This window comes from Dermacentor andersoni, chromosome 8, assembly GCF_023375885.2.
Source record: "Dermacentor andersoni chromosome 8, qqDerAnde1_hic_scaffold, whole genome shotgun sequence".
Lineage (NCBI taxonomy): Eukaryota > Metazoa > Arthropoda > Arachnida > Ixodida > Ixodidae > Dermacentor > Dermacentor andersoni.
The window spans coordinates 94,509,906-94,534,229 of NC_092821.1; the positions used below are offsets into that span (position 1 = coordinate 94,509,906).

Below are 24,324 nucleotides of genomic sequence, written 5' to 3' on the forward strand. Positions count from 1 at the left end.
AAGATGCGAAAAAGCATAGCCTTCTATCGCCATCGCGGATGGGAATATGGGAAAAGCTACCTTTCTTGCTTTTTCTTGAGCCGGACGTACTTACCATAGAGCTGCATGGCAACAGAAATAACAGGTCACTTCAGCCTGGAGGAGGGCGTCCGTGGCTGAATGCTTTGTCCACTACACCAGGGTGGCTGTTATTGGTGTAGCGTACAATATCGCACTATAAATCGCATCAAGCTCAAAGTTACTATGTATACGCAGAATAACGTTTAAAGGGGAGCTTTCCCTGCCAGCTCTGGTGCACCTTTCTCACCGTGGCTGCTCAGTGTTGCTGTCTTGCCCACTACCTGACAAATTAAAAAAAAAGCCCTTACGTTTCACCAGTGGTGTAACTCCAGATACGGAACAGTGGTACGCTGTCGAGTATAGACAACACTGCTGAGACGATATAATAATGTGCTTCTTGCACTCAAGTTGTCTTTGTTCAAGTACGAATAGTTTATCCGCGAATTCATCTTTTTGGGCACTCTATATACTCGCAACATTTCGGGTTGATACCTTCCCTTGTAGGTATCTTTTTGCATGGTGGCGATGCGAGCACCTTTCCGCACCTGAAAATAAATGGAATATTTGAAGTAGCTAGCAACAGGGGGCGACAAATTCTCACTACACGAATGTGATGCGGGCAATCATACTCTAGGGGGTGTTAATTTGACGTTCATATTCTTTTATTTTGCAATAGAAATTACGCGGACACTCAAGGCAAATTTTCGCCGTCGGTATCTGTGTTGCTGTGTGCAAACTCATGTATATGGGCATTTGTATATTATATGTTGAGGCATGTTCTATGTGCAAGGTAGATTTCGCTACTGTCCAGCCCCAGTGGTTCTTCGAACCAGGCCTTTCATTTATCTCCAAATTATCGCTCAGAATTGTGAGTGGCAGCCCACAATCAGACGTCATTAAACATAACATTCACTGTGCATGACTTATATGGCAAACATTTTCAGACTACTAAAATTTAACACTATTCTTATTAACACTGATATTATTATGTTCAAAACAATATCAGTGTTAAAACCTGAAAGGGATATAATTTTACTGGTGCGGCTCTTTACGGGCAGAATAGTGCCGATTTTGCGAAGTCATTACTGGCCCTAAGCGGCGTGCTAAAGCTTTTAAGCGGAGAGGAAGATAGATAAGTGCCCAGGGTTCACCGGTGCTCTGAGCATCTCGCGGTTATGCAGTTTTTAACGTTTTTGCCATTTTTATGAGAGTCCATTCATCAAGTATGAGCAAGAAGACGCTCCGCTCACACGACCACCTAAACAAGGTGACTCGCCTGCTGCAGCGCTCATGTTTTGGACGACGTGCTTTTGAATGCTAGGACAAGCTCGGTTGCTGGGAGAGCTGCTACGAGTAAACTGTAGCCATGGGCTGCCGTATGAAGATGCGCCGTATGTCGACTGAGAAGGCTTCAGCAAATCAGAGTGAGCAGGAATCCTTCATGGTTTCTTACGTACCGCTCTCGATGTCACACAGCATCAGCTCCCAAAGCAGGCAATTTCTAACCGAATATACTGAAAGTGTGGCGCCTAGACAAATCAACGAGATCAGTATCAATGGTCGCAAGAACATCCTGATGATAGATGCGAAAAATAGAGAAAAACTGAATAAGTTAAAGACCGTTCCGCAGTTAAGCGCTATGTTGCTGCCTGTGATCCCTGCCAGCGTCGGAAAACACCTCAGGTGCTACTTGCCGGTTATCTCCAGCCGATCACCGTCCCTGGGGAACCGTTCTTTCGTGTTAGATTAGACCTCCTCGGTCTCTTTCCCACGTCATCCTCTGGGAACAAATTGGTAGCCGTCGCAACTGATTACGCCACCCGATACGCTATCACGCGGGCTCTCCCTACCAGTTGCGCCACTGACGTCGCGGACTTTCTCTTGCGTGACAGTATCATGCTTCGTCGCGCCCCGCGACAGCTGCTTACTGACTGACCGTGGTCGTAACTTCCTCTCGAAAGTTATCGCCGACATTGTGCGTTCCTGCTCCACTCAACACAAGCTGACTACCTCATACCATCTTCAAATCAATGGCCTGAGAGAGCGATTAAACCGTGCTCTTACCGATATGCTGTCCAAGTACGCTTCCAAGGACCACCACGACTTGGACATTTCCCTTCCTTACGTCACATTTGCGCATAATTCTTCCCAGCATGACACCGCCGGATTTTCTCCATTTTATCTTCTGTACGGTCGCGAACCGACCTTGCCCCTTGACACGGTACTTACTCCTGCTGCCATCTCAACAAGCGAGTATGCGTGCGACGCCATTGCCCTCGCCGACCATGCACGCCAGCTTGCCCGTACTCGACTGACGGCCTCACAAATCACTCAGCAACGCCAGTACAACGGCCGCCTCCGTGACGTACGGTTTTCACCTGGTGCGCTCGTGCTCCTGTCGTCACCCACTCGTCACGTCGGACTTTCAGAAAAGCTCCTCTCGCGATACACGGGGCCCTACCACTTGCTGCGCCAGGTGACGCCTGTGACGTACGAAATTGCTTCGGTGAGTTCAACCTCGTTCTCTACTCTGGCATCTAGTGATGTCGTGCACGTCAGTAGGATCAAGACCTACTACACTGCTTCCGAGTCCGGTCCTTAGTCGCTCCGTGACGGCGCTTTTGTCTCCGGGGGTAGTACTACGTAACAGTATTTGCGATGACGAAGAGGCGAGCAGTGGGAAGACGACGACGACGATTAGACGCTAGCGCAGGCTGTTGCCTCTTGGCCAAGCGCGGCGTATTTCCTTGTAAATATACTTTTATATAGCTTTTCATCTGCGTCTTCCTACGTAACATATCATCTGATATCGCCGACGTACTTGCGCTCATTGTGAAATGATCTTCAAAACAGGCGTTTTCCACGTCGAATCAAAACACGGTAAAATAACTGCGATATTAAAAAAGGGACAAAGAACTAATTTCAAGCTGTCACGCAGTCAGCATGCTATCCCATTTAGTAAACTTACTGAGAAACTATTTGTAAACCGCTTGCCAAACTACTTTCACAAATTTAATCTTCTCTCGCCTGAGCATCATTTGTTTCGTAAAGGTTATTCGACTGAAACAGCTAAAACATCATTCACTGACAAAAGACACGCCCTTGACCACGGCTATATTGTTGGCTCAGTTTTCGTTAAAGCATTTGAAACCATATGTCATAACATTCTTTCGTACAAGTTGGAGGCTCTGGGCATTCGTGGCCAAGCTCTTTCGCTCATCCACAGTTATCTAACAGAACGCAAGTGGTAGATTTCGGTGGTTTACTGTCACGTACTAAATGAGCCACTAGGGGTGTCTCACAAGGCTCGCTCTTAGGCCTTTTACTTTTCCTCGTGTACATTAATGACCTTCCTCACTGTTTAACCAGTACTTCATATATACTGTATGCTGACGACACCACCATATTTACTAATAGCAAATACATCAATACTGTAATAAACAGACTAAATTCTTACCTCAACAAGTTATCTGAGTGGTGCAGAAGTAATAAACTTTGGATCAACCCTTCCAAAACGCAGTTTGCGCTTTTTCATACACAAACTTTCATCGCACCCTCACCACAGCTCATGTTCTTTCACTTGCACGTGAAGTTGTGTGCCTTGGCGTGAAACTTGGCCATCACCTTAAATTTAACTTGCATGCTGAGATGATCTAAAAAATTGCTTTTGGAATAAAAGCGCTAATTTGAACGCGCTCGCATTTCGCACAAAACATAAGAACTTCACTTTATTACGCATTTAGACATTGCCACTTAGAATACTGTACCTCGGTTTGGGGAAACACATATTCCACGCAGATATCACATCTAGACTTGAAAAATCAAGCCTTGACAATAATTACTTGCTCTACTTACATGTCACATGCAGCATTAATTCTCACTTCCTTAAAGATACTACCATTAGACTATATGCTCCAGCTCCAATTGGTCTTACTAATATACCACAGACTAAACCATGCAATCATTCTAGACACATTTTATATATCTGCTCTTAACAACACTAACGATATGAGATTTTCCTCTGGCAAGAACTTTTACCCTGTCAAGTAAGCACTAATTATATAAGGTTTGCTGCCCTTTTTATGGCTATTTGATACTGGAATAAACTACCACTCCATAGTAAGCCTGCCGCACAAACTTAAAGCTCAGAAGAGATCTTCGGGACTTGATCTTCGGAAGCCTTCGGTTTTAGCTCCCCAAGATCTCAGTCCCGCAGGACTCAAATAAAGTTCTTGTCATGTCATGTCATGTCAAAAGTGATAGGACGAAATATTTACAACACTACTGGCAACAAACTCAATACTATGAACATATATTCTATACTAATTGATCTTACAATTTACAATGCTTCTGTATTTGCCTAATGTATTGCTTTTATTCTCTATCTCCTATGTCCTCTTTACTTATCTTTTTTAGAAATTTTAGGTTTTTCGTTTCTTCTGTACTTGCCTAATGTATTGCTTCTATGCTCTAAATACCATTGTCTTTCTTAATTTGTCTTAGACGTTTGAAGTTTTTCGTTCGATAGGCTATATGTGCCTTCTACTTCGCATATTGTTAGCATACTTCTGCTTCCAATTATCTGCTACATTAACCTCGAGTATATTTATATGTCATTCCTATTTTTCCCTAACTGGTCAATTACGCAGTAATTGACCAGTTAGGGAAAGAGATACGCAGTATCTCTTTCATTTGCTTGTGTTTGACTTGAACTTCAATTATTGTAAACACTCTTCTTGTATTTGATTATCTGCTTCATTAACTTAGTGCAATCTGATTTCTGTCGCTGGTATGTTGCGATAATGTATTAAATACTATATTGTTAAATCACTAATAAAAGATCCGCCTGACAGTTTTTGTAACTCCGGGGCCTCCTCCTCTACTAATGATGACTGATGATGAAATCAGCACTGCCTGTTTTGCATGAAAATTGATATTGCTGCCTTTAAAGAAAACATCACTGTAGCATTTTCCAGATGTCCTAAGTTCATTGCGTGAATGAAAATAGTATAGAATGTTTCGTGGCAAGAAATGCTGAACTATATAGAATATATAAGCAATGCTATGGTGATATATGTATGTATATATATGTATAATAAAATTATACTCACCCTACACCAAACATCCCGCCATGAGTGCTGTTCTGTCGGAAACAAGTCCATGTCATGCACTGCTTTATGTCATGCGTTGCCTCTCCAACTTCATATGCCCCTCCTCTGAAGTAGCACTTCCCTTTAATGAAGAAGTAATATATAATTGCACCTTCTTGGCAGCTAACAAAACAATATAATAGAGTATGACATATTCGGTCACTCGACATGAAGGCATGCATATGAATGGTTGAATGCGCCTCACCAGGCGAATTAAGCACGGCATTGCTTAGCATTGCTTGTCTCGTATATATATATATATATATATATATATATATATATATATATATATATATATACGAGACAAGCAATGCTAATGGTCACAGCCCACATCATATCTTCGTTGTGACCATATACTTACGGTGCGTTTCAGCAAACACTTTCGAAAATATAAGTTGCCTGTGGCAAGCACAATTCTAGTTCATGGGCTGGTCTACTGGAAGAGGTGGGCATCCACTGACAAAAAATTCAAATGCATAATTGTATAATTAAGCAAACAATACTAATTAATTTTTAATTATGCGCATTATGGCGCATATTGCAATTTACAAAGTCTAGCCCGTAAGTTTGCAAGGCGGATCCACTTCGAACAAATTCTCGAAAGGACACCAATTACGAGAACTTAATTTCCCAACTTTGAGGAGAAATGCATTGACGTTCCAGTAAATGTTCTGCTTCAGTGCATAAAACGACATTTTGTTAAGAAACTACGTGGAACGACAGTGAATTTTTACCGCAAGTTTGACGGCGCATATCGCGTGAACGGTATCACCCACACAATTCTTTTCAAGTGGACATGCCTTGCAGTCTCAACCGCTCTAATTTGTAAATTGGCATATGTGCTTAAGGTAATTATTTAAAAACCTGATTACCGAACTTTTATAGTTAGTCCATTAGGCATTTTAATTTTTTGTGCAAGTAATGTCCGCCTATTCGAGCAAACCAACTCATGGACGAACTGTGCTATCACCGCAGGCAGTTTTTTTTTAATTAGGAAGTGTTTGGTCAAATATCTTGTATGACGTGTTTGATATGGGCTGTGTGCATTAGTATTGCTTGTCACCATGTCTTTCTCTTTCGCAATTCTCAGCTAAAACTGTCCTCACACTCTTGTTCTCAGCATTGAATTTCCAATGCTGCATTCTCTGAAATCAAGAAAGCGTCTGACAGATGGAATATCACACTGTGGTATAAATGTTATAAACAGTGATAAGGTGCCTCAGAAAGGCACGCCAAAGTTTCGATAGGAGGACCTATCTTCGTCAAAGGCCGCTTCGTCATCCTCGGCATGTTAGTTTTAACGAGTTAATAGGGGGACGTCACATGCGGTTGTTGTCGATGGCGGCTGGTTGTAAAGGGAGAGACTTCCAAGAGAAAGAGTGCTGTCGCCTGTAAGCGTGGTTCCTAAGATGAGGGGACAAGAGCCGGGGAATGGAAGGGCGGGGAGAAAAGATAAGAAAGGGAGGAAGAAAAAACAGACACCACGAGGTAAAACAAAAAAAGAAAAAGGAAGGCATGGGAGGGTGTTGGGGAAGCAAGACGTCCGGGAGCAGTTAGGGGTGTCGTTGGCGGCATGTTTTTGCGGCTTTCTAAGAGCCGGTGTGGCGGTCAGTGGACGAATAACGAAAAAGGTGCAAAAATACATCATTTGACAGAATGTCTAGAGTAGCGTAGCAGCAATGCATCGGGTAATCTTGAAGGAGTTAAAATGTCTGGGGTGCAATGCTTGGTCTTCCAAGCGACGTGAGCCCCAGTAGCGCAACGTAAGAGTCGTCACGGCAGCATACAGAAGTGGCGATACCCTGCGTGGCTGAGGCGCTGAAAAAAGTATCCTGGCACCTGGGTTTTCGAACTATGTTGGTGAGGGTGTTTATATATATATATATATATAAACAGACATAAAAGGCGGGGAGTTGAAACCCGAATAGGAGGGTGGCATGAGTAAAATCGGGCGGGGACAGGCGTATATAGGAAAAGGGGTCATACAGTTGATCTAAACCTAAAGACATGAAAGAGTATATTAATTTCAGTAGTAGGCAGGGAAAAATTGGACATAGAGGAATAGGTCATGTTAAGAAATTAAGGTTAGTTGGTGGCACAATGTGTTTTGTGCCTTTGTTCATGATATGAGGATTTCATATTTAAGTACCACTTTTTAAAGATTCTAAGCTGCCACATGCCAAATTAATTCCCGTCGGGTGTAGGCATTTAAACTTGTGTATGAGGTATGATTCCGTACATTTCCTCTTCCGAGGGCAACGGAAATTTGTAGTATATAGAGCCTTGCTTTGTCGAATGTGTGACTATGTTCACTTGAAGAGGCTGGCTACTGCTTTAGGTAAATTGTGTTATGTATCTGCTCGGTGACCATTGAGTCTTGTATGGTTTTGTTGTCCAGTCCCACCTATGTATTGCTTGCTACAAGCGGCACATTCTGGACAGTAGACTAGGTTGCTTGATGAGTAGGTGAAACTCGAAGTTAGGTTGTGTGAGTAATTCGACGCTGTATCTTTTACTGTAGTAGTAGATCGAATATGTTTGCATGTAGAGCACCTGGCGTGGCCACAGGGGCCGGCTGGTAACTTCGTCTTTCTCGTTAGTTTGGCATGAACAAGAATATCCTTAAAATGTGTGTTGCGTCTGTAGGCTACTCTGGGCGGGTCGGGAAAAATCTTATTAGATCTATGGTTGCTGGTGAGAATAGGGTAGTAATTACGGAGAATATTGTTCACATATAGGAGTGCGTTTGAGAATTTAGTAGCAAGAAGAAGCGTTGTTGTTCTTGTGATCCTAGACCGGGGCTTGAGGATCTAGACTCGATGAGTTTGGTTGCATCGGTGTAGGCTTGTTGAAGGGCACTGTTTCGGTGGTTCCTGTTTGATAGGTTTTTTTTAAGGTGATCAAGTCTATCTTTGTAGTCATGGTTTTCAACGCAAATGCAACGTGGTCGTGTGGCTCAGCCTTTAAAAATGTCTTGTTTGCAATGTCTCGAATTGGCTTGTAAATTCTAGGTACTGTTGTTTGTCGAAAGGCTGCCCATACAGCGTTGTCTTCAGTGTCCCATTGCCAATGAATATTGTTGTCTCCAGAAAGTTTATACGCTTCGTTGAAGATTGTGATCTCAATTTTATTGTTGGGTGAAAAGAATTTAGAAATACTACATATTAGAAATACTAAATAAAATTAGAAAATTTAGAAATACTAAATACTACATACTACACATATACTACAATGTCGCAATAGTACGAATATCTCGTCTATGTATCCTAGGCATGTGTGGGGCTTGTCAGTGCAGCGTGATACGAAATCACTTTCTTGAATCCCCATTAATATGTTCGCGCAGATTGGTCCAAAAGGCATACCCATACTTTTCCCATATATTTGTAGGTAGTAGCTCTCCTAAAATTCCAACGAGGTATGTGTTAGAACTAATTCAAGGATAGACAAGTAGACTTCAATAGAGTGTTGTGCATTGCGTTTAGACAGCGTTTTTTTATCGAACATAAACCGTCAGGGATTGGAATGTTGGTATGCAGGGCCGTGACGTCTGGTGGTGCGAGAATTATGCTTTGGTGTATTGTTCATTTAGCATTAATCTCCTCCATAATCTCCTCAGTTGGCATGGAAATTCAAAATCAAGATTGGGGCTGACAGCTGAAATATCACACGGTGGTATAAAGGCTATGAACAGAGATAAGGGGCCTCAGAAAGGCAGGCCAACGTTTCGATAGGAGGCCCTTTCTTGGTCCTGGGTATGTTAGCTTTAACGGATTAGTAGAGTGACGTCACGTGCGGTCGTTGTCGGTGGTGGCTGGTTGTAAAGGGAGAGACTTCAAAGAGAATGAGCGCTGTCATCTGGCGTGTCTAAGCGTAGTTCCCAAGACGAGAGGGCAAGAGCGGGGGAGTGGGAAGGCGGCGAGAAAAGAAAAAAAGAAAAGGCGAAAAAAAGGACACCAAGAGCCGCTGGCCCGAATGCACGCACAGCCATAACAACTGTCGCTCCACCTCTACAAAACAAACACCGCTCACTAATCTAAATACTAACGCACTCATGAAGTACAATGAGGAGACCAACAAGCTCAACTCATTAATTTTCAACTTAGAACACTTCCGCAAGAACGTTGACACAATTCACCGCGCAGAAATACCCGAAGCACCGCATGGACCCCTAGCTTGGGACGGCTTCCACTTAAGCCGGAAAGGAATACAGCTGGTTTGTCAACGCATCAAATCGTTCATTAAGGACAAGTACAGAAAAACACTCTTTAAATATACCCCAGATACCACCCCAGCGACTCTGCCGACTTTAGGACCCCGAACAACCCAACTGCGACAGTCACCTCAGGAACATTCGGAACACAGCAGAATGTGAAACGAGCCAAAAGAGAAAAACTATTCCAAAAACGGCATCAACGGCCGTGGAAACTGACACAACTGTAACAGACAACAAAACATCCACTACCGAAGTGTTCACACAGACACCTACACGCGCGCCTGCACACGCCGAAAGTCAAACAGAAACCGAGCTGGAATTAATCGAGGCCATACGGTAGGAAACCTGCCAAACAGAAACACACCCCACGCACATCTACCCATAAAAAGACAAATAAATGACAGCCATTGCAAGCCAATAACTCTTCTCTGCCACGGAGCACCGAATTCCTGCAGGTTAGAAAAGTTACCAAAAAAGGTGGGAGCTACACCTCCCGTCTGAATACGTACACAGTCTGCACAGAGAACATTATAATCCCTAAAGGCCTAACAATTGTAAAGATTTCACTAGGGTACTGCGGTTACAACCCATTTATTGTTACATTCCTCCGGCTAACCTCGTCGTCATTACTCAGCTGGCGATGTGCACCGCCACACATTCCCATTCGGCTGTCCTGGCCCGGACGATGATAATACGGTAGCACGTTCCCAATTGAAGCCTCTTGTACTTTTTCGCTGGGTCCTTAGTATAATATGTTCAGCAGTCCTTACTATCTAGTTGTCTTGACGACTTAGTAAGGTTCTGTAAAAGGTGTTTTCGAATGAATTCCCTTTTGGACGATAATTTACGAATCTGGTTCAAACTCTGGCATCTTTCTGTAGTGTATTCGGTCAAAATTGTTTTTCGGTGCCACTCCATATTTTTGTCGCTGTTGAGAAGTCTTGGGATGTTCCTTTAGATCAATTTGCTTCACCAAGCCCAATTCGTGGTCCGCTGGCAGCCATGAACTCGTGCCGAATGCTACAAAAGGTGGGCTGCACTCCAGGTCTGCTGTACATGATATTTGTGATGTGCAACAGTGGCTTCCAAGGGCCCCTTCCAGCAGCCTTTGAATTCGGGGTACAACTGTATGTACACCTTCAAGCGTCTTATCATTCGCTCTGCGTAGGAAATCGTTTCCGGGTAGTAAGCTGCTGGAAGTGAAGGGGGCTATACATTGTTTCAGCGCAAACCCGCAGTTTTTCGCTTTTAAATGCTGGGCCACTGTCTGCGACGACGACTCTGACGTTCTTGAAGAGTTCTCATTTCAGCAATAATATCACGCAGTTTGCGTTCTCCTTTCCAGCTTTGGTGGCGACAAAACGCGTGCACTTGTTCATGGCGACCAGGCATCCTTGCGCTCTCCTAACTCCCTCCCCCTTCTTTTTGATTTCAGAGAAATGAAGACGAAGTAACTCGAAGGGGCTATCAGAATACTCTGGCAAGACCACTGTGTCACCTCTAGGCTTGTACTTGGGTTTCACAAGCTGACAGCGATCACAAGTTTTCACATAATTTGTGATTTATTCTTTCATGGTTTTCCAAGTGAGACGCTGGGCTATATTGTGGAATGTCCTCCAGAATCCGTTGTGCTTTCCCGACTCTGCACTAGTGTGGCAAAGCTTCAGGACTGTTAGTACTTTGGCCTCCAGGACGTATAATTTCCCGTTCTTTACTGCTATCTCCTGTGTGCCCTCCCAAAACTGTAACAGGTTTGCATTTCTAGTTGAGGTTTCAAGCGGCACGTGAAGCCGAGATACGGCATCGGCATCTTGATGTTTCTGTCCCGGGCGATGTATGGCGTCAAAGGTGAATTTTTGTATTTCGCTAACCCATCGAGCTATTCTGCCCTTCGGCTGCGAGAGCACTAGCCGGTACGTGAACGCCTAGTTGTCCGTGAACAGCTTGAAGTGGTTGCCTTCTAGGTAGCTTCTGAACTTTCTCAAGGCTAACGCCACCGCCAGTGCTTCTTTCTCCGTAGTTACATAATTTTCTTGCGTCTTCGTAAAAATGGAAGAGTAATAACCTACTACCCTGAGCTCCTTTCCTTGGTACTTTGTAGCATCACGCTGGTAGAGTATAGCGTCTACTCCATAATAAGGTGCTTCGGTATAGAGCTCAAAAGGCAGCTTGAAGTCGGGGAGCATAAATACACGGTCCGATGAAATGATGCGGACAAGCTCGGTGTAGCTATTCTAACATTCTTGTGACCACATAAACGGTACGCCCTTTTGGGTCAATGCGGTGAGGCATTTCGTTTTTCTGGCTTAGTCTCTTATGAGTGCACGGAAATGGACATAAGGTTTCAACATTTTATTGATGCGTTGAACACTCTCTTCCTTGGTTCTTTTCGTTTCACCATCAAAGACCATTCCGAGGAAAACCGCCTTATTACAAAAAAACTCACTTTTCTTCATGTTAATTTTAAGTCGTGCGGTGCTTAGTGCCTGAAGTACTTTACACAAATTTTCCTCCTGATGTTCCCTTGTCCTGGAGTAGACAATGATATCATCCACATATACATTGCAAATTTTTTCAATGAATTTGCTCAGCTTTTCGTTCACCAACTTCTGGAACTACGACCCAGAATTCTTCCAGCCAAATGGTAACCGATTATACTTGTAGATGTCGAATAGTGTGACAATACCCTAAACCTATTAGTCTCTTCTTTCAGTGGTACTTGCAAGTACACCTTGCATAAGTATATCCGTGAAAAACATCCGCATCCTCCTGTCTCGTCATTGATATCACCTATCCTAGGCATCTGGTATGGAAAAAGATCGGTCTGCCTGTTTATCATTTGGTGGACAGTCGGAATCATCCATCTTCCTTTGGTACAATGGTAATAGGGGAAGCAAAACAGGATGTCGATGGCCTAATGATCCCTGCTTCTAGCATGCCTTGAAGTTCTTGTCTTAGCCACATTTTCTTTTCATGGCTGACACTGTACAGTTTTTTTTTCTGACTACTGTGCTGTCGCACAAAAAGAACAGCACCTCAATCGTGGCTGTGGCTTCGGGATATAGCCCAATGCAGATTAACTCGGGGAACTTAAGCGGCACGTCTTCTGCGCATGATGGCTTTCGTTCATCGGATTTTTCCGCCGAACACCTATCTTGCTCAGGTTTTTCAATAGTCCCCTCGTCATTCCATATTAAGTTCATCTTCGCATTCTTCGTGTCAGGTTTTAATAAAAGAAAGGCGAAGTTCACCGCTGACACGACTACCGCTTCCACCTTATGAACTTCTGACCTTAAAACTCAACAGCTGCTGTTGTCCATGTATGGTAATCCCGACATGAACCATCGTAGCTACTGACACGAATAGGTTTTCCGCATATGATGCTGGCTGATTCCACTATGGTTTCCATAATTAGCCTCACGGAGGCACCAGTGTCCATCAATGCTGACATGTTTAGGTTGTTTACAAGCGTCGGCCTTGTCAGAACACCTCATTTAACAAGGAACACCGTTCCTTCAGCATATTCGTGAGACTCTGTGCTACTTGGACTTATGGAGGTATGCCTGGTTATGAAGTACCGAGCCTGGCGTGTGCTTGTCGCTTGCTTTAGGCGTGCGAGTGTTGTCTTTTTGATGGTACATTAAAATGTGTAATCATAACGTACGTCAGTGGCTGAGACACTAAACCACTAAATGGTACCTATAGTGACGGTGTTGTCAGCCTTAAACGCGGAGGCACTTGGAATGCTCCATAGAACATCAGGTGTGGCGACATCGTCCAGTGGCCTGGCATGGTGTTCGTCACTTGCTTTGTAACCTTCCATGGTGATTTGCCCTTCGTTTAACGCGACGTTCATCTTCTTCTCCACAGGTTCCTACTTTCCACTGCACCAATGTAAAGATTTCACTAGGATACTGCCGGTAGAACCCATTTATTGCTACACTCCTCCGACTAACGTCGTCGTATTCTCTTCTTCATTACCCCGCTCGCGATGTGGATCGCGACAACACTGAAGGTTATTCCACTTCTATGCACATTGCCACTACACAATCCTGCGAACTGGCAAACAACATTGAACAATGCTTCACTTTCACTTTTGAATATCCTCAAGGCAACATTGCGAAGATCAAGTCGAAAGCTTTAGCCACACACTGCAGAACATAGCTGTGACACCGGATGAGAAGAAAATTTGGAGCATTATGACGAAAAGCAGTCTAGAAATTTGGTTCAAAAACGAAGTAAAAAAGCAAATTCAATAAAATAACTACCTTCCAGGAAAACAGCCACCTCACGCCAAGAAAAGGGACCTCGAGTCTAGAAATACCAGACGTGGCCGAAGCTTCGAGAAAACTAAACCTGTCTAATGTTGTGGACATTTCAAAAACATTCAGTAAAGGAGAAATGCGCGTGCTCACCAAGGGTCTAAACTTTTGTCCTACGAACAACACACAAACTTTTGTCGCATAACAACAGGTTACTCCGGGATAATTCCGGGAGCAACGTTTTTCATGATAATCCGGTACTATCGTTTGCGCAACTATACAACTCCGCTGTTGATCAACGGTATCATAAACACTCATTCTCCCCTTCCATTATTCATCTTCGTTTTACCTTCTCGTAGTACAAGCCAAGAATCCAATTGCAATTTTAAACAGCCCAAATGTAACAATGTACATGGTGAACACTTGATCCAGTTCAGTGGTGTCAAAATGTGGAATGAACTACCGATATGGGTTAAAGCAGCGATAAATTTTAAAATGACCACGAACCTTCATTAAAAGTGCAATGAAACTCGGTCTGAAACTCTTATGGGAATTTTCTTTTTTCGTTATATTTTTCTCTTGGATTCGTTGCGTGTATTTTGTAAACATGCTCTATTACAGTTGTATATTATAGTGTTGTATCCATCTTAATTGTTCTCCAGCCCTTCACGCTCTGCGGCTGAATTGTATGTAATTTTTATATTCGACCGGCCACTAGCCTTTGCAGGTATGGGTCCAAGCAGTGTTTTGTACGTAATTCATGATTTATTGAATAAACGTTCACACTTAAAAGGAGTAATAAATCCAATTCGAGCTTCACAAGGACCTTTCAGAACTTTCCCGATGAATGTGTATCGGACACTTTTTCGCAGAGAATACACCAGATACCGGGACGACACCACTTGGAGCCCAATTTACTTGGACTCCCGAACAAGAACAAGCCATAGAACTTGACCTATATCTTAAAGCAGTGAGTAAAGAATTTATAAGCCAATTCAAGACAACTAAAGGACCTAAAAACATAACTGAGTCGGAGAGTCGTATCATTTCAAATCATAATTGCCGGAATCAGATTCTTATTAAGGAACCAGATAAAGGTGAAAGTATAGTTATTTGGCCAGTAGAAAAAGTACAAGCACGAGGCTTACAGACAACTAAAGAATCCAGAACATTACCGTAAGCTACATAACAATCCGACATTATCCTACACAATGAAATTTACCAACAGGCTGAAATCAGTTCTGGGTGATGAATTTATAACACCATAATAATACAAATTTCTTAGCCCAAGCAACAGAAATGCCGGATGCTTCTACCTCCTTCCAAAGATGCATAAAATTCCATCCACTGAACTATAGACCACTAATATCACAGGGCGCCACATAGTATCAAACAAGAACACACCGACAGAGGCCATCTCCCCATTCCTTAACCACTTCCTTGGTGACATTCCAAAAGCACTTCCATCATTTGTAGAAGATACGCCTCACCTAATGAGAATTATGGCGGAGAATAATGCTAAAGGCACACTACCCCAAAAGATATTCTTGAAACACTAGACGGCACGGCCTTATAACCAACATTCCAATTCCCGATGCTTTAGCTTCGATAAAAGAAACACTGTCTAAACACAATCCACAACACTCTATTGAAGTCTACTTGTCTCTCCTTGAATTAGTTGTAACCCATAACGACTTGGAAATTGAGGAGAGTTACTACCTACAAATACGTGGGACAAGTATGGGTACGCCTTTTGCACCAAATTACGCGAGCATATTAATGGGGATTCTAGAAGCATATTTCCTATCGCGCTGCACTGACAAGCCTCACACATACCCACGATACATTCAATTCAACTCATTCAATTTAATGTTAATTTTAAAAAAATACATTTGGTAATAATAGCATTCAATAGATTGGTCTAAGTACATTGCGCTTGTCAACCAACCAGGCAGTAAACAGAGCGTCTAAATTTATGTAACAAAAGTGTGCCACAGAGTTATTGTATTACCATCACGTGCTACCCATTATTTCTCCAAATTTAACAATTCACAAGATATTCCAGGTGTATATAACAGCATTTTACAAAAACCGGATTGGACACACAGAGAGATCTATGTTGTCTTTAAACAAAGTGTAAGAGAAAAAAAGTCTATTGGATGTTCAGGCAATTCTGTACATCCAAAAACATTTTTGTTACATTATATATTGGCCCCCACAGACACACACCATTTTCTAATTTCTTTATGCATTTTTCTTTTGAGGGTAATTCCCAACAGGCTCTCGTCAATTTGATTAATAAGACTTGGAACATAATATTCGAGCCCCTTGATACCATAATTATTATGGCAACGTGATTTAACGAAGCGCTCTCTTGTACGTAATGTTACGTTTTTGGTGAACTGGTATGTTGAAATCAGAAATCTAATGCCGCGAAAGCCCAACAAAATTAAAGAGTTGCTGTATTCGTACTACACCAAGAAGAACGCATGTTTTTCCCATGTCAGCTGATTGCAATGAAGTGCCGTAAGTTGCTGTATTTGCAATTCGTGCATCTGTATTGTTCAAGGTTTGGTTTTTACAGTGTGAGCAAGTGCCATATAATGTTATCGCATACAATAATACAGATTCAATTAATGATTTGTACATGGTTAACCGCAAGTTCAGTGGCGCATTCTCTCGCAAGTTGTACATCATTGCCTCAGGGGCCCTTATCCTTTTAGATATGTAGGTAGCGCGTTCAGTCCATATAACATGTTTGTCCAAGAGAACACCCAGGTACTTAACTGGTTTGTACCCTAAAAGCAGACGCTTACACGGGGAACACATCGAGCCGTGCAAGTATAAATGCAGCTCTAGGAAAATATTCTTATACGGGTTCCTAAAACATAGCTGCTTTTTTTTGTGATTTACATATATTGCATTTCTGAAAACCAGTCTAGTACATTGCTAATATCCTGCTGAAAGGGTTGATTGTTTGCTTTAAATTCAGATACCTCGAGCGCAAGTGCTGTATCGTCTGCCTATAGAAACAGTTTTTAATATATAGTTTTAATATATAGTTTTTAACAACCCAGATCAGATACATATATGTTGAAAAGAAATGGTCCGAGCATGCTACCGTGAGGCACCCCATAGTTCATTAGCTGAAAGTTTCCATAAACGGGCGGAAGACGACGAAGTGTCTTCTTGGCAGAACACTTGTTTCTGTGCTCTGTGAATTTTTGGTAAAATCTTCGGCTTTCGAGGTGCCTCGCCTCCCCGTCTTGCAGCCATGGACGCGGAGCATGCTAGAGGCCCGCCTGGCCAGACGTCATCACAGCCGTCAACCGCAAGGAAGCGAGTTGGCTCCCCCAGTGACACCGAAGACACCGAGCTGTACTCCATGTCGGACGACTCATCCGACGACGGCTTCATACCCGTCCGGAGTAAGAGGGCGAGAAGAAAAATCGTCAACACAGCGCCGTCAACTCCTGCGAGCACAACGACTATGAAGTCAAGGCCTGCTCGCTGGCCACACGTCATCATCTATATGCCGGAAGAGCCATCAAGCAACCTACGATTGCTGAACAGGCAAGCCCTATCCATTTTTCTGGAACGTGCGGTGCCGGATCAAATTAAAGATATAAGAATAAATCCCCGCAAGAATATACTCGCCATAGATGTGTACAACGCGACTGCGCTTGGAAAACTTCAAGCGATCACGGAGCTAGGCGGAATCAAAATGCGCCCCTTTATCCCGATCGACGACACATCCATAGCCGGTGTGATTTACGACATCGACATAGCCATTCCTAATGATGACTTACCTAGCCTCATCAAGCCGGCATACGAAGGCACGATCATTACGCAAGTGCGCCGCCTTGGGAATACGCGCTGCGTAAAAGTAATATTCAAGGGGGATTGTATCCCATCCCACGTTAAAGTCGGACATTTTCGACATCCGGTTCGACCATTCATCCAGAAGCCGCTTCAATGCCATCAGTGTTTCAGGCTAGGACACGTCAAGGGCGTGTGTCCCAACTCGCTACTGTGTCCCCGTTGCGCTGAACCTCATGCAGAACAGACCTGCGGTGCCACGGTCCTGAAGTGTGCCAACTGTAGCGGCCCTCACGCGGCCTCGTCGAAAGACTGTCCCCGCATCAAGAGGGAACGCGCGGTTCTCAAGCAAATGGCCAGAGACAATTCGGCCCACAGGGAGGCAGCCAAAGTAGTCCGGCGTAGGCGTCGACGTCGGCACCATCGTACGTCTTCGAAGAAGACGCATGCGCGAAGTGACAGTACCCACTCCTCTGCGGTGCCAGTTAGCCGCGCCGCGAAAGGGCCCACCACTTCCACGAAGGAAGCAGAAAAGACTCTATCTTTAGAGGAATGGCCTACGCTACCGAGCCGCTCCCTTGCGAAAGAACCTCAGAAGGTCGGGGCCCCACCTGATCCTTCTCCGACCATGGAAGATTCACCCAAAACAGACCGTCAAGTCATCTCGGTGCTACGTTCTCTCATGGAGGCCATTCGAGCGCTTTTAGTGGACATGAGGACACCATCTGCTCGAAGCGCACTTAAAGTGTTGGACGCCTTAAGCCCAGTGCTTGCATCCCTCAACTAGAAAGATGGCTACTCATACCCCATCCTTCCGGAAAGAAGTCAAAGCAGCGTCCGTCATCCAGTGGAACGCCAGAGGGCTAAAATCACGAATTTCAGATTTTCGTCAGTTTGTCTACACCAATGGGTTTCCACTCATCGTCATTTGTGAGCCCAACTTGTCGAAACCAATAAGACTGTCAGGATACGAGTTTATCATGTCATCAACAAACGGTGCATGCAGCAAAATCGTCGTTTTTGTTCGTCGTGAACTCACCTATGTTTTGCAACCAATTGCGCCCCACGACGACAATCAATATATATGCATCACAGTTAAAAAGAACAAACTCTTGTTTACTCTCATAGGCGTGTATATATCGCCTTCCAGCAATTTCGATACCAAAAGATTTGAGGATATCTTGAGTGTTTGTCCCGCCCCATGGGTCATCATAGGAGATTTCAATGCGCACCATCCAGCATGGGGAAGTACAAGGACAAATGCAAGAGGACGAAGATTGGCAAGTATCGCCCACAACTATGGCCTTACTCTCCTGAACGATGGTAGCCCCACCTTTCTTCGAGGCGTGACATACGGCAGCTGCCTCGACCTTGCTTTCGTCTCCAACTCTCTCGCCAGATGTGTGAAGTGGTTTCCAGACATTGAGACACATGGGAGTGACCACATTCCCACCTATCTGAACATCAAAGGCTTGTCGTCTACATCAGGCTCACGGAATACCATTCGGACGATTCAATGGGCCAACTTCAAATCTGAGATGGAAGATGCCTGCCGCGAGGGCCTACCCTCTGGGTTAGAGCAAACGATTAAAATGACGATGCAAAACGCCACTCGCATGATGACGATCTCTTCCACGCGAAATGACTTCGACATAGAATTAGAGCGACTTCGAGCACTTCGTCGCCGGGCGGAACGTCGATATCGACGAAAAAAATCAATCCATGACCTTAGGGCAGCCAGGAGGATGCAAAAGAAGATTCAGCGTCGTATGGATAGATTAGCGTCGGAACGGTGGGCAACGTTTTGCCAGACACTCGACCCTCGCAAGCCACTGTCTCACATTTGGAAAACGGTGCAAGGTCTGCGTTGCCTTCCGGAACAGCGTTTTCCATTCAAGGCGCTAGCGCTTTTCCAAGGGCGGCAAGACATCGATGTCGCAGAAGACTTTTGTGCGCGGATCGCAGACCAAGTGACTCGTCCAGATCCTCCAGCCCGAGCTGACGTCCCCCATTCCCGTGATTGCCGCATGGACCTTCCTTTTACAATGGAGGAGCTCGAAGCGGCACTAGCTCTCTGCAGGCGCTCATCATCTCCGGGTCCAGATGGTATATCATACCGGGCCTTGTGCTATCTCGGAGAGTCCGCACGGATAGAATTGTTGAGCCTTTACAACTCCTCATGGCAGGAGGGAAATGTTCCTGACGAATGGAAAGTAAGCCGCCTGGTGCCACTCTTAAAGCAGGGCAAATCCCCATTAGAACTCACCTCTTACCGCCCAATAGCACTGGCCAGCTGTGTAGGAAAGATAATGGAACGGATGATCCTTGGCCGCCTGGAATGGTACCTTGAATTTTACAAGATTTATCCGCTTTCCATGGCTGGTTTCCGACGTGACCGCTCTTCCATCGACAGTGTAGTTGATCTCGTTTCATATGTCCAGCACGAAAGGTCCCGTAAGCGTTTATCTGCAGCTTTATTCTTAGATGTGAAAGGGGCATATGATAACGTATTACATGAGGCCATTCTCGACGCTCTTGCGACGGTTGGCCTAGGTGGTCGAGTTTTCTTGTGGATTGCAAGTTACCTGTCTGCAAGATCATTCTATGTGTTAACTGACGATGGCCCAACTACGCGACGCTATACCAGCAGGGGCGTTCCTCAAGGCGGTGCTCTCAGCCCGACGCTATTCAACCTCGCTCTTGTTGGACTTGCTGAATGCTTGCCAACTACCATCAAGATTTCAACATACGCTGACGACATCTGCGTCTGGACTTCGGCAGTCACACGTCCTCAGATACGTGCGCGACTTCAAAGAGCGGCCACTTTGACAGCGAACTACTTGTGTAAACAGGGTCTCAGCATTTCACCTGAAAAATGCGCACTAGTCGCATTTACTCGGAAACCGATGACGCCTTATGTCATCTCAATCAATGGGCGGACCATTTCCTATGTCCGAAACCACAGATTCCTTGGCGTCATTATTGATCGAGACCTCTGTTGGAGCCCACACGTGGCCTACATGAAACGGCGCCTGACAGCTACTTCCCAGCTGTTCAAATACTTGACAGGGAAGACGTGGGGGATGTCAGTAGACGCAATGCTTAAACTCTACAGAGCTCTCTTTCTCGGTTTTTTAAGATACAGTCTACCTGTACTGAACAACACCTGCAAGACAAATATTCGTGTTCTGCAGGCAGTACAAGCTCAAGCACTCAGAGTCTGCCTTGGTTTGCCCAGATGTACGTCAACAGAGGCGACTCTTGCGATTGCTCGGGACCATCCAATGCGAACTCACATTACGGTGGAAGCCCTGAGAACGCACATCAGACATTTTGCACGTGCCCCCTATCACCACCTTGCAGCACTACCTTCAGACAGGCACCAATCATCATTCTCTAAAACTATCAACAAGTACAACGACAAACTTCCCTCGGGCTTCACCGCTGCATCTAAACCATCGATACCCCCTTGGTGTCTTATCAGCCCCACAGTACATCTCAGTGTACCAGGAATCAGAAAAAAGTCTGAACTGTCGTCGCCTGTCCTCAAACAACTGTCTCTGCTTCTTCTGCACGAGAGGTACGCGGACAGTGAACACATTTATACTGATGGTTCCACAAACACCCAGTGTTCGTCCGGTGCTGTGGTTGTCCCAGCAAAAGCTATTACCATCAGCTTCAGGACTGACCACCCGACAACGTCGACATCTGCTGAACTAGCTGCTCTTCGCGCTGCACTCCGTTTCGTCAGTCAAGAGCCACCTCGACAATGGTCCATCTTCAGCGACTCAAAGGCAGCCCTACAATCTGTACTATCAGCTCTGCGTCGCGGGCCATTCGAACAGCTCGTATTCGATATTAGATGCCTACTCCATACATCACAGGAGAAAGGACACCACGTGACGTTTCAGTGGCTGCCAAGTCACTGCGGCGTCACTGGAAACGAAGACGCCGATAATGCCGCTCGGGCAGCTCTTGAAGACGCACAAGAAGAGGCCATACCGCTTTCACGATCCGACGCAGCTAGCAGACTTCGAGTGCTTGCACAGGAGATGACGCTCTCTTCATGGTGCACACCAAACAGCCAGACCAACCAGAGCAACCGTCAATACCACCTGCCCTCTTTGATGCATCTCTATATGCCAACTGGACTCCGCCGAAGCGAGGCGACTCTGCTTTATCGCTTATGGTTAGGGGTGGCTTTCACGAAATCTTACTCATTCCGCATTGGAATGGCCGACAACGCTCTCTGCAATGCCTGTCTTTGCGAGGAGACGCTGCAACACATTCTGTGCGACTGTCCTGAATATAATGTTCAGCGACAGTCCCTGGCATCCGTTCTCGCGCACCTTGACACTAGACCATTGTCCCTCGACACGATTTTCACATGCCGCCGACAGAAGACATCGCAGGTGAAGGCGACGAAGGGACTACTTCAGTTTTTGAAAGAGACGGGATTGGACAAGCGGCTCTGACAGTGTTATCACGTACAATGCCAGATTGATGGACTCTACCGGACGATGTTTGTGTGCTGTGATATGTGCTCTCTCTCTCTCTCTCCCCCTTCCCCATCTTTCATCGCCCCCATCCCTCTCCCATGTGTAGGGTAGCAAGCCGGTTACGCTAAACTGGTTAACCTCCCTGCCTTTCCTTCTCTACTTTTTCCTTCCTTCCTTTCCATAAACGTCCCCGAGTCTCACACACTGTATTCTGTTTTTATTTTAATTACTAAAAGCTTTCTAAAACTCGTTCTGAAAGCCCAAACAGTTTAACTTTTCCAGCAACGTATTGTCTATTGTATCAAATTCTTTGGTTAGGCCTAAGAATAGTGCTAGTACTACGTGGTTATTTTCAAATGCATTGTTGTTAAAATCCGCAAATTCTTCAAGTAGTGTAACCGAGTTCTTGTTCTTTGTAAATCCAAACTGTGCCGTGCTAATTTAAGAAACCTTGTCGCAGAATGATTGCATGGTAAATGCAGTGCGTTTTTCAAAGATGAAATTGTGATTGGCCTGTAGTTTGCCCACTCTGACTTTTTGACATTCTTATATAATGGTAACACAATGGATACCTTTAGTTCATCAGGTATTTCACCAGTTTCGAATATTGCATTTAGTATTTTGATGCTAACTTCGTTTAGCTTATTAAAGTTGTAGAACAGATCTTTAAAGCGAATTTTATCGTACTCAGGTGGTTTATGCTTCTTTATCTGGCGCATTAGAGCATATAGATCATATTCAGAAATAGGCGGCAAATACGCAGAATGCGCACAACCATGCTTCGGCCGATACCTGCTATCTTTATCAGGGTTCATACGTCTCAGTTCTTCTGCTACACTTGTGAAGGTCGTATTGAATTTATCGCATATGGTGCGGAAATTTTCCCTGGGAAAGTTTTTTTTTTACCGCTTCGTCAGTAGACATTTTCTTGGATCTGCCCATCATTTGGCTTGCCAATTTCAAAGTTTTTTGCGATCATTTTTCTTGAAGTAAACTGCCTTTTGAGGTACCTTTGTTTTGATTTTAGAATTGTTGTGGCTATACGATTTCTTAATGAGTTGCATTCATCTCTGTATGAAAGATATTCTAAGTCTTTATTGTACTTTTTCAAAGTTTCAGCTTTCAGATAACATAAATGAACTAGCCCTTCAGTCGTCCATTTATTTTCAGTGTTTCTTATTTTAATCTTTACACGTTTCATTGACTTGAGATCAATATCTTGCAGTACTTGTGCTATTTTCTTGTACAAACTAATGTGACCAAGTCGCAATCAAAATTTTTGATACGTTTATCTACTACGTCGTTATCTAATACCTCTTTTCTGATAACGTGATCATCACAGTTTTCAGCGTGTTTATCCGTCATCACCACGATGGACACAAATTAATGATCCGCTAATTTTTGTTTCACAATACCAGCAGCATAGCCTTCATTTGCACATCGAATAATAATATGGTCAATGCAGAATTTTGTAACTTTTGAGCCACAATATTCCTCTCTAGTGTAATATTTAATTAAATCCTTTAGTCCAAATTCTGCTAATAAATCTCCAACTAATAGTAACCGCGCTTCATTCATGCATGTTTGAAAAAAAGATGCTTAAGAAAAGCATTCGCGTCATATTAGGAGGTCAATATATCGCACGTAACGTATAATCCACATCCTGTTTAATTATAGAAAGTCCCACTACTTCTGGATCAGTAAAGCTTACTTCCGTATTATTCCATATCCAGTCATCAAGAATGAAGACAACGCCTTCACCTTTCCTATATTCCCTGCACCACACATAACAAGTACAGCCATTCAGGGTATACATATTTACCGAAGAGATGTCTACATTGACTGCAGTTAAAACAACAGCGTCACTGCGGAGACACTGCAGGAAAGAAGGAAAGAATCACTGCTCGTTCTAGACATAAACATAATTCATCCCTATTTCTTTTCAAACTGTGTATATTTATGTCTACCAGATTTAGATTTATTTACAACCCCTCGTCTTTTAATTTATCACTTACATGAGCATTCCAGCCACTGATGTTGCGAAATGTACCCACTACGTTATGTAGATAAGATCCCTCTCGGTCCTGATGTGCTTTTTCGGTGCCCCTTCCGCTCTTCTCATTAGTATTCGTTCGTTCTGTGTCCACATGTTCTGGTAGCCTTTTTGTTTAGCAGGCTATCGGCATTGCTAAAAATAATATTTTGGTTCCTTGTCATCTTGTGATTGATAAAAATGTTGTAATCGTTTAGCGCTTTTCTTTCTGACAACCAAGTGTCCCTAGTGTTCTGATCTCTGAAGCGAACAATGATTGACGAAATCT

At 44.1% G+C, this 24,324-nt stretch overlaps 1 long non-coding RNA gene across 1 annotated transcript in view; it reads right to left on the minus strand.

Moving 5' to 3' along the window:
* Window positions 1–443: 443 nt before the first annotated feature.
* Window positions 444–24,324, minus strand: part of LOC129384368 (uncharacterized) — a 30,156-nt gene continuing 6,275 nt past the window's right edge. Inside the window, exons 2-3 of the long non-coding RNA XR_008612099.2 lie at window positions 5,172–5,292; window positions 444–605 (exon numbers count right to left, since the gene is read on the minus strand). This is a non-coding gene — a long non-coding RNA (uncharacterized lncRNA). The remainder of the gene's footprint in view (window positions 606–5,171; window positions 5,293–24,324) is intronic.